General features: G+C 23.7%; 3 long non-coding RNA genes across 3 annotated transcripts; 2 read left to right on the plus strand and 1 right to left on the minus strand.

Moving 5' to 3' along the window:
• Positions 1-8167: 8167 nt before the first annotated feature.
• On the plus strand, positions 8168-16789 carry LOC133665934 (uncharacterized). The gene is made up of 2 exons (XR_009829405.1): positions 8168-8778; positions 14796-16789. It is a non-coding gene; the product is annotated as an uncharacterized LOC133665934 (long non-coding RNA).
• LOC133665933 (uncharacterized) lies at positions 12541-19341 on the minus strand. Its single transcript, XR_009829404.1, has 2 exons — positions 18346-19341; positions 12541-15092 (listed from the first exon to the last, which is right to left on the minus strand). It is a non-coding gene; the product is annotated as an uncharacterized LOC133665933 (long non-coding RNA).
• LOC133665935 (uncharacterized) lies at positions 19266-20266 on the plus strand. The gene is made up of 2 exons (XR_009829406.1): positions 19266-19402; positions 19629-20266. It is a non-coding gene; the product is annotated as an uncharacterized LOC133665935 (long non-coding RNA).
• The last annotated feature ends 892 nt before the right edge of the window (positions 20267-21158 follow it).

Raw genomic sequence — 21158 nt, forward strand, 5'->3', positions numbered from 1 at the left:
TGATAATATGCTTTCTTCAACATCATTTGACTTTTATGTGAAATAGTTTTTGTTGCGAATAATAATATTGAGAAAATCAAGATATTAAAATCAAATTTATAGATATTGAGGTTGAACCGGGCTATTGAACGATGACTATTTCTATAGTTGTATTATTTATATATAGAGAAAATTCAATGTATAATATTGAAAGTTTTTAATATCTCAGAAACTAATAACTAATAAATAAATGTAATTGAAATTAAAATTTTATATTTAGAATTTATTTCGTTCTATCACAGTTCTTCATATTTTGTATTATCAATTTGTTACCCGGATCTTTGAACTTTATTTAACTTTCATTACTTTACAATTAATTTAAACTCATTGAAAAAATTTTATAATTTTTTAAATCTATATCGATAGTTAATTTTAAATTAAAAATTGAAATTTCTGAATAGAAAAAGTATATATGAAGTTCTATTATTGAATTAATAGTAATGATTAATACTTTCTTTTGTTTCATATTGTATTCTTGAAGCACAATAATATCCCCAACTAGTGGAACATAATACTTTCTCTTCCTCTAAATTTTTCCTCATTTCTAATAATTTCTAATAACTATAGGAAAACCTATAATTCTTTTTAACAAATTAGTATAACATTAGTATAATAACAAAAATGATAACTGATATTACATCGTATATTTTTATCATATTTCTTTTCACATGTTGAAATCTTCGAGTAGCAAAATGTTTTAAAGACACTTTCTTTCTCCAAATGTTTCTCTATGACTTTTATAGCTTCAACTTAATAGAATCTATTATAACCCATCTACCTGGCCGAACGTGCTTCTATTTAGGGTCAAGTTTAGGGAACTTAAAATCCATATTTCAAATCTCGAGAATATTCTGATCATTTTTAGCTTGAGTCATTCAAATTTGAGTCAGACAATATTTCTTAATTTTTATTAAATAATTTATAAAAAATTATTCTTTATTCTTTGTCTATAATTATATAAAAATATATAGTTCGAAATATAATATAATTCAATCTCATTTTATTTAGAAAAAATCAATCAATTTTTTTAAAAAATATTTTATATTTAAAAAATAGTTTCAAAGTTTAACAATTATGTGATATTATGTATAAATAAATATCTGAATGAATAAAAATTTAAATATTAATTTTATTACATTATTGTTTATAAAAAAAATTCTAAAATAATTTATAAAATTTATTTTCATAAATAAAAAATTACATTTTCATTTTTCAAAGTCCATTTCTCTGGATAATATCACATAATTATTCATATTCGTAAGAGAATCAATAATTAAGTCAATATAAAATAATGGAGTCAATTTTTTTTTAAAAATCTTTAATATTAAAACCAATATATTTGGTTATTACACGAATTTCTGATATAAATTTCGATCTAATATTATATGTATAAAAAAAAAAATACATATCAAAATTTTAAATATGACATATATTTGAGATCAATTTTTTCGATATCGATATCTCTTAAAGTAGTATCAAATCTTTAATCAATATTATAAATTAAAAATTGATATTTACTAAAGTATTGATATCTATTTTACAAATATTTCTATACTTATTCGATATCTTAGCTTCATTTTTAAGTGTCACAACAAAGTATTGATTTGTATATTTAAAATTGAGATAAAATGAGAAAATAGATATTGTTAAGAAAAAAATGAGACAAATACAATATATCTAACAACATTTGATTTTGGTTATAATGTGAAAACTAAAGTATCGAATAAATATTGAAATCTTTGAAAATATCTAACGATATTGAAATATTCGTAAAGTATCAAACGAATAAATACTTTTGTGATATATGATGTGTGAATGATATTTAATTCGATATAGATAATTTGATTATTGTTTTAGAAGTGCGTATTGAAAAATAATACTAAGTAAATTTTTATAAATTTGACAAAAATTTATTAATAAAATTTTGATTCAAAATATAATAAATTCTAATGATAACTCTAAATTTTATTACAATTAATATATTGATATAGAAACATAATTAATAAATAAGATATTCGAATTATTTTTATGATTTGCATTTGCATTTTTTTACTTTCATTTATAATAAAAATCTGTAATAATAATAGCAATAATAATTATGCTTTTTATTCATAATTGGAGTAATAAAAAGTGATTTTCTGCATATTACTCTCGTAGTTTTCGTCTTTTGAATATAAAAATATATTATAACAATGATATTATAAGAATACTATTGTAACAATATAAAATTATAACAATAAACAAAAGAACCGAAATCAATATTTGAAGTTAGAACACGAATAAATCTAATAAATATAATGAATTTATTTTTGAAAGATAACTGAAAATGCAATAATATCGAGAGAGCTATTTCATGGAAATATGATTATGAGCAATAAAAATATATATATAATGACTAACAAATACAAATATTTACATATAAATTGAATTTTTCAAACAGTATATAATTCTCCAAAATTTTTAAAAAAAGTTTAAAATATTTTTATAATAACCTTTAAATCTTATTAATCTTTTCTTATAAAATGTTATTTAAGTTTTTATTCGTAAAAATATTCGAACATTAATGTTTGCTTAACTTTAATAATTTGTATCTTTATTAATTATAAAAAAAATTTTAAATTTATTTTAATAGAGTATATTATTTAATGTATTAAATATAATCTGATATGTTATATTAGAAATTCAAATTGTCAAATTAAATTAACACGTATACAATTGCATAAATCTTCGTATAAACAATTGAATCATCAAATAAAAAAGAATACGAATTAAAGAAAAATAACAAATTCAAAATAAGAATAAAATATAAAATAAATTGTTAACAAAAAACAATATCTTATTTACTATTTTTATCTTATATTACTCAAAATGTATTATAGAACCAAGAACATATCAAAATAAATAATTTTTATATAAAATAAAAAATTTTAATTATTATATTATAAATTTTTAGTTCGAAAAAAGTTGCTATTTTAATTATTTTACTATTAATTTTTAAAATATTCGAATGTTTTTGTGATGGTTTTATTTAATTTTTAATAATTTTATATATGTTAATTTTATATATTATTGTATTATATTAAGTTAATATTAAGTTATATTAACTTGTAATACAAATAATCATTTATATTTGTAAAGTGCAATAAATATTCTATTGAAAAAAACAAGTTTAAACAAACATTCATTTCTTCTGTAATTAAGATAGATTTTAATTTATTATTTATTATTATTAAAGTTAAGCATATATTAATATAATATTAATATTTTTACAAATGTATATACCGTATGTATATTTATCATTCACTTTTACATAAATCACATTAATATCATGATATATAAATAATATTATATAAATAATTTTTGCCAATATCCATTAAACAGTAAAGTTAGTTAAAAGTATATTGCAAATGTTCAATTGTCTATGATGAGTAAAATTATGATGAGAAAAAAATTGCCAAAACAATATTGATAAATAGAATTGCTTTGTAAAATTGCATAAAATTTTCATAAAATTTCATAAAATTTTAAAAAATTTGTATATAAATATTATATTAATTTATTAGCTTATTGTCAAATTATTCAATATATTAGTAGAATAGCAGATAATATTTTTCGAAAGAGATCTCAAAAAATAGATATTAAGATATATAGAAAAATATATCGCTTATCAGAAGATAAGATAAATAGATTTAAATGCAATTGATATCAACGCAGAAATATTGCCAGATATTGATAAATCAATAAATGTAAAGATTGTTAGACATCATTTAAATGAATTTGGACTAAAAGAATGATTTAAAAAAAGAAAAGATTACTAATTTCAGAAAAAAATAGATGGATAGAAATAAACTTTACAAAAATTCATTTTAATTAAATTTATGAATTATGATCAAAAATAATATTTGTAGATAAATTGAAATTTAATAGATTTGAATCCGATGAGAAAACGTATTAGATGTTGTATCGAAGAGTATTGAAAAATATTGAAAAAAATTTAACTAATGATATTATTAACGATGTTAAACTAACGATGAAGGTTGTAATGGATTACTTAACAACGTCTACAATGTTCATGAATTATATTCATCTAATTTACACAATCATACACAAGAATCATACACAAGAAATCATATAAGAAATATATATTTAAATATTGTGGGACATATTATATAAATAAATAACCATAATATCTATATATATAGATACATACGATATTAAAAAATTGGAAATCATATAATTTAAAATTATATATTATAATAAAAAATGAAACATCATTGCATAGTTACATTTTTTTGTGCTTTTTTATGCCATGTATTCATTTGCTTTTTATTATTTTTACATCTTTTATCTTTGCTATCAATTTTTAAAATTAATTTTCCATAATTTATGTTTCTTATTTACTAATTATGAAATTTTTTCATTATGTTAACTTTTTTATTATATGATTATAATAATATTAGCGTTATCATTAAGCATATTAAGCACTTATATGTACTTTTATTACTTATTTTAATTACTTATTTTTAACATATCGGACAAATGACCAATTGCAATAAATAAGTTGTATAAAATTTCATCGAAAAACGAAACAAAAAAAAAAGATTAAAATTGAAAAAATATAAACAAGTTAAACGAATAATATGGATCGTTATATATGAATACAAAATATAACAATTTGAATAAGTAATTTTGAATCAAAATTTTTTAAAACCTATTATTTGAACGAATATTATACTATATTTATTATTAATAAAAATAAAATAAAAACATATATTTTTTTGTTTCTCATATGTTTGGATTAATTCTTTTATACGAAACTTGATATTTATATTTGATATAGAAAAAAAAATATTTAATCAAAAATTAATTAATAAATTAAAATATACAAAATTACTTTTCAATCATATCATTTTCTATAATCTCTAATCATACCCTTTTCGTTTTTATTTCTTTACATTTAATTCGCAACATTTATACAAATTTATTTTGGTTTAAGAAATCTAATTAAATTAACAAAATTATGTCAATTAAATTATCTATATTTAAATCTATAATAATGAATGAAATAATAATCAGAAAACTATTTATTCAAATATTAATTATGCTTCCACTAGTTCGATTTATTCGAGCGTTATTTGAAGCACTCAAGAAATTGCGTTCGTGTGTCAGTTTGTCCAACATGCGCATACGATCGCTTGGATATGGACCTATTCGGTACTTATTTTTCCAAACAAGAGGCGCGACGCAGCACACCAATGGCGGGTGCATTTTGAAAGTTGAAACACATTCACGACCGAATTCATCCTGATTGCTTTGCTGCTGCGCGCTAAATACCTGTTTAGTGATTCCGCCGCCGCGTGCCACTTTCACAGCAAAAATCTGTCGAACATGTTTGAGACTCGATTTCCAAACCAACATGCACACGACAATACCAATTTTTCTGTCTATAGACAATAATTCTATCAACATGTATCGAATATTTTGGAACAACTTCAAAATTAAATGGAAAAGTTTTGTTATATTTAATATTTTCATCAGTTAAAACGAAATAATTGTTAATTATTGTTATTGTTTATTATTAAAATTTAATTAAATTAAAATTTTTTTAAAGAAATTATTGTTTATTGTGTATCTAATTCTCAATTACATTTTTGTTTAATTTTAGTCTTTATCTATTATAGCCTTAGAGTTTTTATTACTATTACTTTTATTATTCAATAAAAAATATTCAAAAATAATGTTTAAAAAATATTGAACATTTTATTGCAATAAATCAATAACGAATATATTAAAGTTCATAATGTATATAAAATTTATAATTTGTAATAATTGTCTAGCTAAAATATAAATATCAAAATATATTATATATATTTATACAAATTCTATGCACAAAAATTCTATTTCTGAGATTAAAGCAAGATAAATTTACTTCAATAATAATAATCAATTTAAAAAGTTAATTATTAAAAACGTATATAAAGTTACTAATGAATTATATAAAAAATTAAAATTTTTCTTTTTTAATTATAATTTAATTTCTGTTTTATTGTTTTATTTCTAATATTTCATCCAATACTTTTTCATCGATATTTAATCTAACTTTTCCCACTCGTATCTTGATCTCGAAGAATAATTTAATGCTCGTGATCGAGGATTGCGTCCTCACGCGGTCGTGCAGGTATAAGACACGACATGCTCGCATCTAAATTCATCCGTGATTCGTTGTCGTCCTAAACGAACAAACATACGTATATGTGGCCCTGTGCTCGCTCTCCATGGAGTTACTTCCATGACAAAGGCCGGTCAAACCTGCCTGACAACCTGTAAAATTCCTATGAATGAGCGCAACCTTCTCTTCTGGTCACCAGCAACGGCGTGTGTTCAGGGCTCTCGTTTTCGAGAGTGTGCGCGCGAATGACTTCGACCTCGTCCGTTATTAAATTCCTCGACCTCAAGAAGCCGGGATACACGCGGCCTGTACGGAATAAAAGGGGAGATTCCCGGTGTCACGTGACACCATCGAAGTTCGATTATTTTTTCTACAGACAACGGTCTTACACAGTAAGATGATCGAAAATTGAACTTTTATCTTCATTCAAATTTTTATATACTTTTGGTTATGTTTAAGTAATTGCTGTTTAAGTAATCTTGGTAATTGATATTCTTTTAGATTATCTATTTTATTGTAAATCTAATTTTTTTTCTGTACGAACAGTTTTAGATCATATCAATGTGATTGAAAATCAAATTTTTAAATTTCTATTTTTACATATTATTAATTATGTTTATGAAATCTTAATATTATGTTTATTTAAATTCTTTTTATATAGGTATAATTATTTAAAATTTTATCATATAATTTTAATATAATTTTAATATGATAGGTATATAAAAAGATAATCTTTCGTTAATATAAAATGTCAATAAATTTTATTTTAAAATTTTTCTAATTAGATTAGATTTAACATTAAAATTTGATTAAAATTAAAAAAAATTTTTAAAAAGAATTGTAAAAATTAAAAAAAGGAAATATATTTTTAAATATTTTATATCTGTATATTTATAAATATTTATATTTGAAATATTATATAATATTGTATAATATTCATAACAACACATTTATAACATAATATTTTAAGTATAAAGATTAATTTGTATTAGATAATTTAATATATATTACAGTTAATAGCTATTGAAGTTAATAAAGGATACAAATTTTTAAAGAAAAAATACATTGTTATATATTAAATCTTTTAAAAGTATTCTTTTATAAATCCCTTTTATAAATTTTTCCAAATTTCTTAAGATTTTTTTTAAATCAAAATTATGTTTAAAAATATTAAAACTAGCCTAGTCAATGTTAAAAATATCAAGCCTAGAATGTTAAGTCTAGCCAAAGTCAGAATGTTAGAATATAGTTGGTATATGTTAGAGTGTTGAAGTAAATTTTAATTGACTCTATGGGAGAGCTGTTTTATGATGACTTTATGGTAGTAAAAGTAATAGACGAAGAATAAATTGGTGGCGAATATAAAATATATATGATTCTAGACAGGTTGTAGATATTCCTTCATCTTTTCTTTTTATTGATTTTTATAGATGCTTATCTGATTTTTTATATCTGATTTTTTTATATTTTTTTTTCATTTTACAATATAGTAGAATTACTTCTACTGTATTGAAATGAATCTAATTAAGATTTTTTTTTTATTTATCCTTGACATTTATATTTTTTCTTCTTTGTCTGCATGCAATATCTTCCTTTATAAATTGAATTTGAATTAATAAATTTATTATAGTATAATTATTATTATGATATAAATATAAAACAGCATTTCATTTATTCACAAATATAATTTCTTAATATGTGATTAAAAAAAATTATTTATCATAAATAATTAATATTCAGTGTAATGAAAAATATCATTCATATTATAAAAAATTAGTAATTATATAAATTCTAAATAATATATTTATTCAAAAATTGCAAATCATTTTTGTAACTATACACGAATGACTAAACGATCGAATCCTTTTTCGTGACCAAAATTACATAAGAGAATTAAATAAGAAATAAAAATATTATATATCTCAGAGATGGATCAAACAATTGGAACTTACAAAATAATCGTAAATAGATAATCAATTATCTATCAATTCTTTTTTTTACTCTTTTTTATCAATGCAGAAAGAACAAAAAAAAGAGACGAAAAAAAGAGAAGAAAGTAAAATAGAGTAAAAAAAAATTGAAGAAAACAGGAAGAAATGGAGAAAAAATCAATGATTTTAAGCATACACCAAACATTAACGAGGTGTTGAGAAGCAGGATTATCCACGACGAAGAGGTCAAACACATTGTCGATCGTCAAGGTTACTTAAACGATCGTTTCTAAGTTACAGTAATACGCGCGTGCGTATTCGCTCGCAAGTTCTTATTCATAGCCCTGTATCAATTCTTTAAAATTTCTAACTCGAGTATAGAGGCTAGCCGTCCTTGCCAGATGTCTCAATTTTCAGTGTGGTATGCAGCGCCTATGAGTAATACATCCGCGTATCGCAACAAACCAGAAATGGCAATCGCGCCGCGTTGCGACAGTCAATGCTACCACGAGGAAAAAAATAATGTTCGAGAGACGCGCCGCGCCGGAGAACGCCTGCCTTTCGTTTGCTAGTTTACTTGGAAACGCGATGGCCAATTGTCTTTTCCGTTCCCGATATCGAAGGTATCATTTATAAGATGTAAGATTTCATTCAATGTGAATATATACACATGTGAAATAATATTCTAATTTTCTAATAATTTCTTTATCGATATTTGCGTTTATATTAATTGAATATAATTGAACATTTTGGATTATAATAGTATTTATAATTTTGATTGGTAATCTTAATTTTGCATTATATTAGTTTTGTTTTAAATTTAAATTTTTGCATCATTTATTGATATTATTATCAATTAAATAAATAAATAATAGAAGTATAATTTTATAATAATTAAAGAAATAATATAATAATATAATACTCGTGATTTTTCTTTATTGTAAATGTGTATGTGTACTTTTGTAAATTTAATACATATTAATTCAATACATATGAAAATAAATGTTAAAGCTAGATATTTAATACAATTATAATTACATGTTTTCTTATTGAGTTTACGATTTTATATAATGATGACAAATATATAATGATATTGTTATATAATCATTTATGATTATTACATTTCGTAAGAATTTAAAAATATTATTTTTGTCAATTTTAAAATAGAATATCTGATACGGATGGCTTTTCTCTTTGTAAATAAATTCACATAAGTTTTTTGTTCGTAAAATTATTTTACAAAATAAAATAATAGCCACTACTTATAATGCTAAAAATCAATAATCTAAAAATTAATATTATTTTTTTGAAACTGCATTTTTATCTTTATAGTTTAGTGTTTTTCGTAATATTAAATATAATTGGCTGTAACATTCTTAGGTCACATTGTATAAGAGCATGACGTACCACGACGTAATTTGTTTGTTCTACGAATTGAATGGATATTGATTGTGAGCTATTTATTAGCCAGTTTAACGTCATGCTATTATCTCTTATAACCGCTTATCGTGCCACCTTGAAAATTATTAATTATTATAATTAAAAATCAAATAAAAAAATTTTAGAAATATTTTTGTTTACTTTTAATAAAATCATATAGTATCTTTTTTTTGATAAAATTTATAAATAAACTTTCAAAATTAAATTTTAAATAAACAGAAAAATATTTATTCTAATTTTCTTCTTATTTTCGGTCGAAAATCGATATATAGATGTGATATAACTGAAACTATATAAAATCAATGATTGAAATAATTAACAGATTGAATAAAGTGATTCAAGCAGAATTTTGTAAGAATATCAATTTAAATCCAAAAGATTCTTTTATGATAATTATCAAAATATTAAAAAGAAAATTATATTATTTGTTACAATATGATTATATATTGTGTAATTTTAAAATAAAAGGAACATATTTCTTCGAAAAACAATATTTATATAAAATTACTGTATAAGTATATTTATATGAGATACTATACAACTAATATTATAAAATAATAATTATAAAGATATATAAAAATGTTTAATATGTTAAATATTGATTGGATTGAATTGATTAAAATGATTTTTGTAATCAAAATAAACATATTCTTTCGCGAATATTGTTAAAGAAATTAATATATTTTTCATTATATCATTTGATTTAAAACAATCATATATTATATAGGTTTAAGACATTCATTGCAAATGATGTGAATTTTTCACTATCGCTCATCTTTTATTCATAAATTAATCTTATCAATTCATCGCATTCGTTACTTTTTTCAGTATTTCGGACAAACAAATGTTTGCGAGCATAATAACATATATAAATAATTTTTGAAAAATATGACGATGTTTATGATATAGATATAATATACGTATACACATAATAAATATATACATAATAAAAATATATATAATGATAAAAAATATAATTAATATAGAATTCAAATAGATTAATTTTATATATAATTTGATTTCTGAAAAATTTAGCAACAATTTTATTTTAATGTACTAAAATTTAGAAACGTGTAACAAATATAATTGATCTTTATGTAATTTTTCATTTAAATGGTATGATTATAATTAAATATTTATTTTCTTGAAAGACTTTAAAAAAAAAAGTATTTTTTATGATATTACATTGTTAATAAATAATAAAATTATATGCGAAATACATGAAGAATGCACATAAAAAAAATTATAAATGTTATAAATTTTCCCTTTATAATTAACTTTTCTTTATTAATTAAAACTAATTAAATAAAATTTAAAGTTATTAAAATATAAATATTTGACACATAATATTTTATCAATAAATAATAAAAATTTTCTTTTTCAAAACTATAGTTTCAAATTTCTATTCAGATTTCGCTTTTTTCGTTATATTGATAAAATATTATTTAAATCTACTCATAATAAAGCAAAATAGGAAGTAAAAATCCATAAAATATCCAATAAATCCAATAAATCGAATCAAATAAACAAATTCCAATCTACTTTTCTGAATGAAGCGAAAACATTTACTATGCGAGACTATTGAAACGATTTTCAAATTATCTTAACACGCATACCACATGCACACGTGCGCATATTGCGCAACGAACAAGCAACCCTTACATAATGCTCGTTAGGCGATAAAGAGTCAATTAATTCACGCATTTCAATTTAGTCGAAAATTATTCAACGACGACGACGATACGATGATAGCAATACCATTGAGGTCGTGAAGAAATATGCGAAACAATCGAATATTAGGTGCGCCTATAGCAGCAGGAAACAAAGTGAAAGTCGACAACACAGTGACGCGTGAAAAAAGTTTGAACGCATCGCGATCCACTCGCATACGCGCGCTGGAATACAATTGAAGACTTCGAACGAAGCGGAGCACATCAGGGCCGTGCTAAACATATTTGTTCCGTGTGAGAACCGATGTCGCTCTGAGAAATGAGGTATTAAACTAGAAAGAAGACAAAATCGTGCAACTGGAAATGGAACATAAATAGATGTTCAAACTTGGTTTTTAATAATCTTGATGTATTCTTTCATACATTGATACAATCGTTTTAATTTATCATACACACACACACACACACACACACACATATATATATTGCAATTTATAAGATATACATAAGATGTAAAATAAAAACTTTTGATATATTTTTAAATTTTTTTAAGACATTTACAGAATAATTTCTAATTTTTTTCGTTAAACATTTTAATAATCAAAAAAATAGTTTCCTTCGAAACTCAGATGTCTAATTTATAAATGTTTCTTTAGATTTTATTTTTTTTTTATAAAATATTAATGTAATAAAATATTTAATTTAGTAATTTTTAACAATCCTTTGCTGTTTTACCTCTTCTATAAAAATTTAAAAAAATAAATCATACATTCTTTTGAAATAGATTATTTTAGAAAGATATGTAATCAAAATTAATAAACTATAATAAACTATTATCTTGATGATTATTGATTGCGATAATATAATATAATATGTTCTACAAAACATATTCTATCTTTATTGATCAATTAGAAATAAAAAATAAGTAATTCAAATATCTTTTATTCACATGAAGTTAAAAATTTATTTCAAAGATTAGATTCAAAAATTAAAAAAAAAACTTTCTTCATACATGTTCTTCTATTTTAAAAAAAACGTCATTAAAAAACAATGCAATTCTGATTCAATTCATATTAATAGATATAATTCTAAATTTTATATATAATAATTTTTACATAAAATTAAATAATTTCAAAATCGTTTCAATTCCTAGTGGCCAAAAACATATTATTTCAAAAATTCTGTAATTACATTTGCAAACAATAATATATATGCAAATATCAAAAATGTAATTCTAAAAGATTCCGATGGGTATTCAATTGAAATTTGAAGAACCGATAGGAAAAGGAAATGGATTTTAAATATAAAATTTTTATTCAAATCAATTATTTTCAAGATATTAATAAAGATACCATGTACTGAATACTCTGTACAAATATACAAACATTGTACGTAATATACATTGAATGCTGCCTATTCTTATATAGAAATTATCTGTCTTATATAGAAATTATATCGAATAGCATATATAATAATAATGATAATTTATGATAATGACGATATCCGTTTTTATATTATTATAGGATGCTCCATATAAAATTTTAGCAATTTAGAGAAACATTATAATAATAAATTAACAGCTATAAGACTGACTAAAAATATAAATCTTTATTGTTTTTAAGAATTTCTTGTAATTCAGGAATACATTTGATGATTAGATCCGCAGAAACTTTCTATTTTAATTCGATATTATTATATCATTAGCTAATCGATTGTCGATGATAACGATAACTACCCAGCAAAGATAGTTGTATTAGTGATACATAATATTCAGGATATGATGCTGAAAACTCGTTATTAATATTTCGAAAAATAATAATTTAAAACTTATCTCACTCTCTCTCTCTCTCTCTCTCTTTCTCTCTCTCTCTCTCTCTCTGTTATAAATCAAATTTCATGTTAGTTGACTGCAATCTTTTAAAACTTTATTCTTAAAAAAATATCAAAAAATTCTCCTCATTGTTTCATAAAATATGTTCGAAATTTTCAAGATTGTTCATTTTTATTATATTAAATTTTATTATATAAAAAGATTTTGATTATTATATAAAATTTATGCGATAGAATACAACATGTTTGACATTTATCCATTGTTTATATAAATATATCACAACGATTGCATCCAAAATGTATAATGAGTTAATTTCTACATATAATATTCATCTGGATAAAGTAAAAATATACAAAATATACATGTATATACATAAATATATAGACTGTATATATATGTATATATATATAAGTATATATATATATACATAAATATATAGACTGTATATACAAAATGTACATATTAAATATATTGAAATTTTGAGAAATGAAAAAAGATGAAGAAGAATATACAATTTTATCTTGAATCTTTACAAGTTTCCGAGATATTAATAAAAATCTTTTGATATAATGCATTGAATTTTATCTGTACATACATGCTCTTGATAAGTGTGCGTTAGCTTATCTATTCGTTAGCGTTTCTATAAATTCATGTGACCGCTTATCTATTGTTTCTAAATATATTATAGCAAATGGTATTCAAAATATATAACAAATAGATCGATCAAAAACTTATTTGCTTACGGATTACGACGAGACTTAAAATTTCTCAAATTCGATATTGAGTTTCCTCGAAATTCGCGGAATAGAAAAATAAAACAACTCTTGGCAACGAAAATTAGAATAATCGAACTTATAATGAATAATAATATTGCTTCTGATATCTATTATTGTAATTAGAATCCATAAAGAAATAGGTTTTTGACCGATCTACCCGTTATATATTTTAAATGCCGTTCAGTGCGTATGTTTATAGAAACAATAGATAAGCAATCGCATTATGATGACGCATACATTGTCAAGGACGTGCACGTATAGAATTCAATAGATTCTATCAAAAGTTTTTTCTTAATATCTTGAAAATTAATAAAAAACTCGAAGCTAAAATTTTATAGTCAAAGCTCCTTCTCCTCCTTATCTCATTCATCAATCACTCAAGAATTCTTTTATATTTCATTTTTATATTTTATAGATCCAAAAGATGATTTCTGCGATATGCTCAAACTCGATATGCGATGGATTTAAGATATTTCAAATTCATCGTCATTCAAATTCATGAATAATTTTCGACGAAAGATACGAATTTATATATAGATAAAATGTTATAGTAGCAATTTTTAACAAATATTTTGAAAACTAAGATTAATTATATAAAACATTACACATATATAGAAAAATATTGTTCAGAATCTCGTATATTTTCTGTAACATATTTAACATATTTAAAAATTATCAAAATCGGAAAAAAGGTAATTTTTCTACAATTTTGTTTCTCATGCTTCGTGATATATTTAAAAATTGATAGTATTTTTTTTCTTATATACATCAGGTTTTACATCAGGTTTTTTCTAATATTTAATTGTGTAAAAAATATCTAACTTCATCTATTAACACAAAATAAGAAAATATAAAAAGACAATAAAATAGAAAAGCATCGAAGAATTCTCTATTTTTATAGAATTTGAAGATCATTCCAATTTTTATTATGTTAAATAGGATATCGAAGATATTTTCTGGTGGTCATAGCATCCCCACCTACGCAGACAGTATTCGCTAACTCGCGATGTATGTTCAAGTAACTCGTTCTTCACAGTTCTACGCATCGAAATTCTTGCTGATGCTCATGTGAACGCATGCATCATTCATTCGTAAAACAAATTTGCGTCGTATGTACTCGCGTGTATATATGCGTGTAGATCATAATGACGCGTTATACTTTTCGTCCTCGATGACCGTACTTTTCAACGCAATTCCGCTTCCTTGATGGCGTGCTATCAAATTCGATAACGAGCACTGAAACAGATAAGACATGATCTTAGGTATTTTTGGAATCGAGCCGTTGAATGAAAATGCTTTATCACGAATATATAAGTATAATTGTATAATACAATAAATTTAAAAAGAATCTTTTGTCTTTTAAAAAGTTTGTCTAAGGCTGATTTCAAGAAGAGAAATAAAATATTTTTATTTTAATTATAAAATTGTTGCAAAAATTTTTTTATCTTTTAATAAATGTTGACAAACAATATCTAGGAAATAATTAAAATAATGAATTTATTTTATTTGTTGAAAGTCCGATTATAATGTATTTTTAATATAAATTATTTTATTCTAAAATTTTTAAGTATATAATTTTTTCTTAATTAGTTTATTGTTATACATTATAATCTTGCATGTTCTAATTCTGAATTGAGATAACAATGAATATATGATAATTAAATTAAAATTCAAATATATATATATATATATATACATACAATAAGCAAGAAATTTTCGCGTAATATTATAATCTAAGAAAAATTAAGTTATAATAATCTATGAAAATATTTTAAATTAATAAAAAATATTTGTTTAATATAGTGTGTTTGCAAAATATAATTAAAAAAAATGTAAATGTAAATGTAATTCAAAATTATACAATTATATTAATAAAATTAAACATTTTCTTTAAGCGTTTTCTAAAAATTACAAATAAATTTTAAAAAATATATGATTCAATCTTGAAAATATTGATCCTATATTATCAATTATTTTAAAAACAAAACAAAAAAAAAATAAGAAGCACAATAAATTTTGCTCTAATATTTCTATGCAATTTTATAATACGACAATCTCAACGAATATAATTGAGAATCTTCACGAGATCTAGTATCATAATATAATGACATTAACTGAGTAGCCAACCCATACTAACGTCGCGAAATATGTGATTCTCGAAAAGCGTGTATCCTCATGGTATAATGCAGGAATTTTCATAATGCAGACCGTGGAACATTTTGATAGAGTAGTTTTAGACTAGAAACTGGAGCAACATAATAGAGAAGTACTTGAACATAAGAATATCGAATCTACCGCACTACTTATTTATCCAAGTACAGGATATATTATATTCTGAACTAGAAAAAAGAAAAAAAGAGAAACAATTAGAAATTAATAAAATTAAATTTTAAAAAAATGTCAAAATAAAATAAAAATTAATCATAAGAATTTTGTATCTTTGCTACGAGAGTAATTCCAAAAAAAAAAATGCATATATATATAAACAATTTATCAAAATATAATAAGAGTTTTTTTGACTATAATAAATTTTACTTATTCATCAAATTTATTCATCAAATTTATCAATATTGTCATAAAATAAGATTAAGTTTACTTTTTTGTCACATTTATAACTCTTAGACACTTTAAAGAATCATTTTTTAATAAGATTTTCAAGTTGTATTGCATTTGTGTTAAGAATCTTATATTTATTTCATCAATTATATTATATATCAATTAAGTGAGAATATCAATTATTAAAATTTAAACATAAATTAACGTTTTTTTCTATATATATTAAATTTTACAATTTTTAAAAATCAAAGAATAATTGATCGAATAAATATGGATTTTAATGTTTTGTTACGTCATATATTATAATTATATCATATACTATGTATAAAAAGAGAAGAAATCAAAAAACAAAAGCAAAATAAAGATTTATAAAATGAGCTATCAAAATTCCTGAAAAAAAAATCAAATGATTCCTTTTGTGTATTAAACTGTAAAATATAAAATCTAAGAATATAATAATATAAGACCTTATTACATTATTATACAAATCAAAGAGAAAAGATTAAAGTTTAAGGAAAAAACTAATATATTACCATATTATTATTATTATTCTTTCTAAACAATCAAAGAAAAATTAATTGAATCAATATGGAACTCAATATCATCACCTAACAAATATTTAAAAAATCAGGTTTCTCATTCCTCCTATCATTTACATAGCAAGAGAAAATAGAAGACAGAAAACGTTCAGGATAGAACGTCAGGAGCCGGCGAGGTCATTGAATAGCTTAAAGGTCGACTGCCTACATCTACAGAACAATATCCCATGGGAATCCTTTTCCTAATTGAAAGAGATCTCCTTTCCATTATTCGTTTCTGTGTTACACATCTTATTTCTATTTTTCCACAAAAAATTTTGTTTTTCATAAAATGATTGAAACGTTATAGAAATAATATTTTAATTGCTCACGAAAAATAATTGAATATTTCGAAGGGACGTCTTTTTTTCTTTTATTCATCTAAGTTTTACAAAACGAGGAAAATCAAATTGAAGCAGCAGAGTTTATTTTATTAATGATTTTACGTGATTTTCACATTTCTAGATTTCACTGCAAACAAGATTTATTGTATCTTTTTTCTTCATTGTCTGATTTGCAATAGAATAAATATATTACGTTTATTGAATATCGTTGCTACAATATTTATTTTCTCTCTCCTCTCTTTTCCCCTTTATAAATATTTAGAGATATTTCTTTAATAAAAAAAAAATTATTTTCTTTTTTCTTTTATGAGTACTGAATAAAAATACCAGATAAATAAAAGAAAAATGATAATTTTAAAATTTGATCCAAGTAATGTGAAGATTATATTATATCATATCATAAATTGAAAACAATTTGTAATTTAACTCAGGTCTTTTAAATGAATATTTCATTGAATCTATAAATCGGAAGATTTAAAATCAAAGTTTTATAAAAAAAAAAAAAAGTTATCGAAAGACTTAAATTGTAATGTAAGTATTTCGTACAATTATTTGCAATTCAAATTCATTTATATGCTAAAAATTCATTAAACTGAAAATATTATTAAAATACCGTTGAAATATGTATACGAAAAGAATATATCATGACCCAAGATCGATCCAAGATAATATATTTGCATCGTGATTAGTGTTGATAACTTTAGAAGCAAGCTAATAGAAGATATTTTCGAGATCGTTGTCCATCCTGAGGTCACCTCCTGTATCGGCCGAATAATATCCGATGGGAATCTTCTGGCCGCGAGCGAGAAGAGAGCAGGAGAAAACGGAGAACGTTCATGGATGGAAAAGAAAGACGATGAAATGGAGACGAACGGAAAGAAGAAAGAAAGAGGAAGAACGAAAAGAACGAAGGTGAAAAGATGAAAAGAGAAGAGATAACAGCACGAGAAGAAGAGGGTAAAGAAAGAAGAGAGAAAGAAAGGAAAGAGGCGTGCTAGCTATTCACATTACCTTACTTACTATACGGGGTCAATGCCACCGCGTCCCCACTTCACTTGGCTTCACTTGGCTCCCCTTCGCTCCTTCTCATTCGCTTATCGTCCCGCACCCATGATGTTCTTTCTCTGTCACTCTCTTCGACGTTCCTCCTGAAGCCTTCTTTCCCTTTACTCGCCTCTCTACTCGCGCCTCTCGCGAACCTCCGTGTATACTGTTTCTTCCTTTTCCTTCCATCCACTCGATCCTCTCCTTTTCCTCTATCGGTACCACCACCTTTTCCTTCTCTTTCCCCTTATTTTCTTTTCTTCTTCTCTGCCACTACCTCATCTTACTTGCTATACTCTTCCTTTTTCTCCTTGTATCTTTCTTCTTCTTTTGTTGCTTCACTACTCTCCTCTTCGCTCACGCGCTAGCCTTGCGCACCCTCTCCTCCCCGTTAGTTCTCCTGCAACCACCCCCACCGACATTCTCATCGACCGTTCGTGTATAAGGGCACAGAGAATGGCTCTTTGGTATCGTCTTAACTCTCATCCTTCTCTGCCTTATTAGTTTTTCCTTCCCTTCTTTCTTTCTCTCGACTTTTTTTTCCTCTCTTTCTTTCTCTCCTTCTTCTTTTTAATGCCTCTATATCGTCCACCAATTACTCGTCATTATCCATCTCCGAGAAAATCCCAATATTTTTTCTCAGTACTATCGTATCGATATTCTTCTGTTTCTCGTTGCCTGTTTCTTTTCTTCTTCTTCTTCTTCTTCTATTTCTTTTTCTATTTCTTCTATCGATTTTCACATTCTCCGCAATCTCTCCCTTCTTCATCCCCAAGAATCCAGCTCAACCCATATCTAGTCTGGTATAAATTATTCTAAAAATTCGTACTGTTATTATTATCACTTAACTATTCCCAGCAGTCCTGATCGCGTTCGCAGCTAACACAATGCGAGACTTTGTTCGTCGTCGCGTCCACTGAAGCAACCGTCCACGATGCCACAGCTCGATTCTCGAATGCCCGAGAAGCGGCTCTCGATGCTATCTCTTTGGTGGTCTCTCTCTCACGGGTCGAATCGATTTTATGTAAGTTGCTATTCTCCGTCTCTTTCTTCTCCCCTCACCCTCATTTCTTCGTTTCCTCTCTCTTTTTCCTCTTTCTCTTTTTCTCTCTTTCTTTTCTTCTTTTTCTTTTTCTTTCTTTTCCTTCTTTTTTTTTTATAATAATTCTTCCTCTCTCTTGATAATCTTTTCTTTTTTCATTCAGCACAGATGTCCTTTCTCTCTTATCGTCAGTATTCTTTCATTCCAGAATCGAGGATGAGAAAGGATGAATGATTGTTAGGGAATGGATTGGATTCTTTCCATCTTTTTTCTTCTCTTTATCCGTGGTTTAGTTTTTACGCCAAACGGTGAAATTGGAAGAAGCTGTGATTTTTCAAAACTTTGAATTTATTTTCACCGAAAGATGAGCTGAATTAAAGATCGAATACCGTGTCGCAACGTAATGAAAGCATAAATGGATATTTATATTTTTTAATTGTAAAAATGTCAATGTTGATGTAGTTCGATCTAATGGATGGAAAATCGACGAGAAAATTAAAAAGAAACCGGTTTCAACCCGTGAATGATCAATAATTTTAGATTGATTATATTGAATATACTGGATTGTTTGAAGCATTGATCAATGAGTTGTTGATCAAGGTAATCTGTTCGCACTTTTACTGGAGGAAGTAAAATACTAATTGCAATAGAAACTGATATCACATTTAATATAACGATATATCATTTTTGTTTAAATAGATTTAGACGTATTTAAACGTAATTCTAAGTGTTATTTAATTTTAATTAGATTATATATTCAAGTAAAAAAACAACGGAAAAATTAATTACATATTGATATATCTATTTTAAATTATAATTATAAAACAAATATATCTATAAAATATTTGATGAAGTTGTAATAAAATTATCTTCTCTTTGATTTTTAAATATTCTATAAAAAACGAGAGATTCTAAACAACTTTTTTCTATTCATATAATTTTAATTTTTTTTTGTTCAGCATGCGATTATATAAACACGTCAATAGCATTTAAAATAACTAATTAACTAATAATTAATATCATTATTAGTATTTGTAGAGAGTTATGCATTCTGCGAATTCAAAAAAGTGCAAAAATAAAAATAATCCTTATGCCATCGATATTGCAATAATTGATGTTACTAACACAAGTATGAGACCGATATCGTCGCTATAATTTCTATCATTGTAATTTTAATTGCTTGTGAATTGCATTTCATTTCCGGATCCTAAGTTCTGTATGGACAAATACTGGAATGTAATGAATTCTGTTGAATATTCGTGTTATAGATTGGAATTAAAATATTTCAAGCTTACGATTTTGCAAATATTTCGTAAATTAAATCAATCATCGACTAGATAAAAATTATTTAGAATTTTATTTTTTATAACGTATTGAAAAATTGTCAAAATGTAGTATTTTTTTCTAGAAATATGAAATTTTAATAATAAATTAAATACCATGAAATATTAAATACTAAATACTAGTTTTTTAATTTAGAAATAGATGAATTATATTTAATAAAATATTTAATAAAAATTTATCGATTTATTTTTAATTTTTTATTTAATTAAGATATCTATTTGTTATCTATAAATTATCTAAGGTATCTATAAATTAAGTAGATATAAATTAAATTCTTTATAACATTCATTATAATTATTTTATAGCATAAATTTTATTATGAAATATATTAAATTTCATAAAGAAAAATTTCTTTTAATAAAAATTTTATTTCAATTAATTTTCTGTAATTATC

The sequence above is a fragment of the Apis cerana genome, linkage group LG4 (assembly GCF_029169275.1).
Source record: "Apis cerana isolate GH-2021 linkage group LG4, AcerK_1.0, whole genome shotgun sequence".
Taxonomy (NCBI): domain Eukaryota; kingdom Metazoa; phylum Arthropoda; class Insecta; order Hymenoptera; family Apidae; genus Apis; species Apis cerana.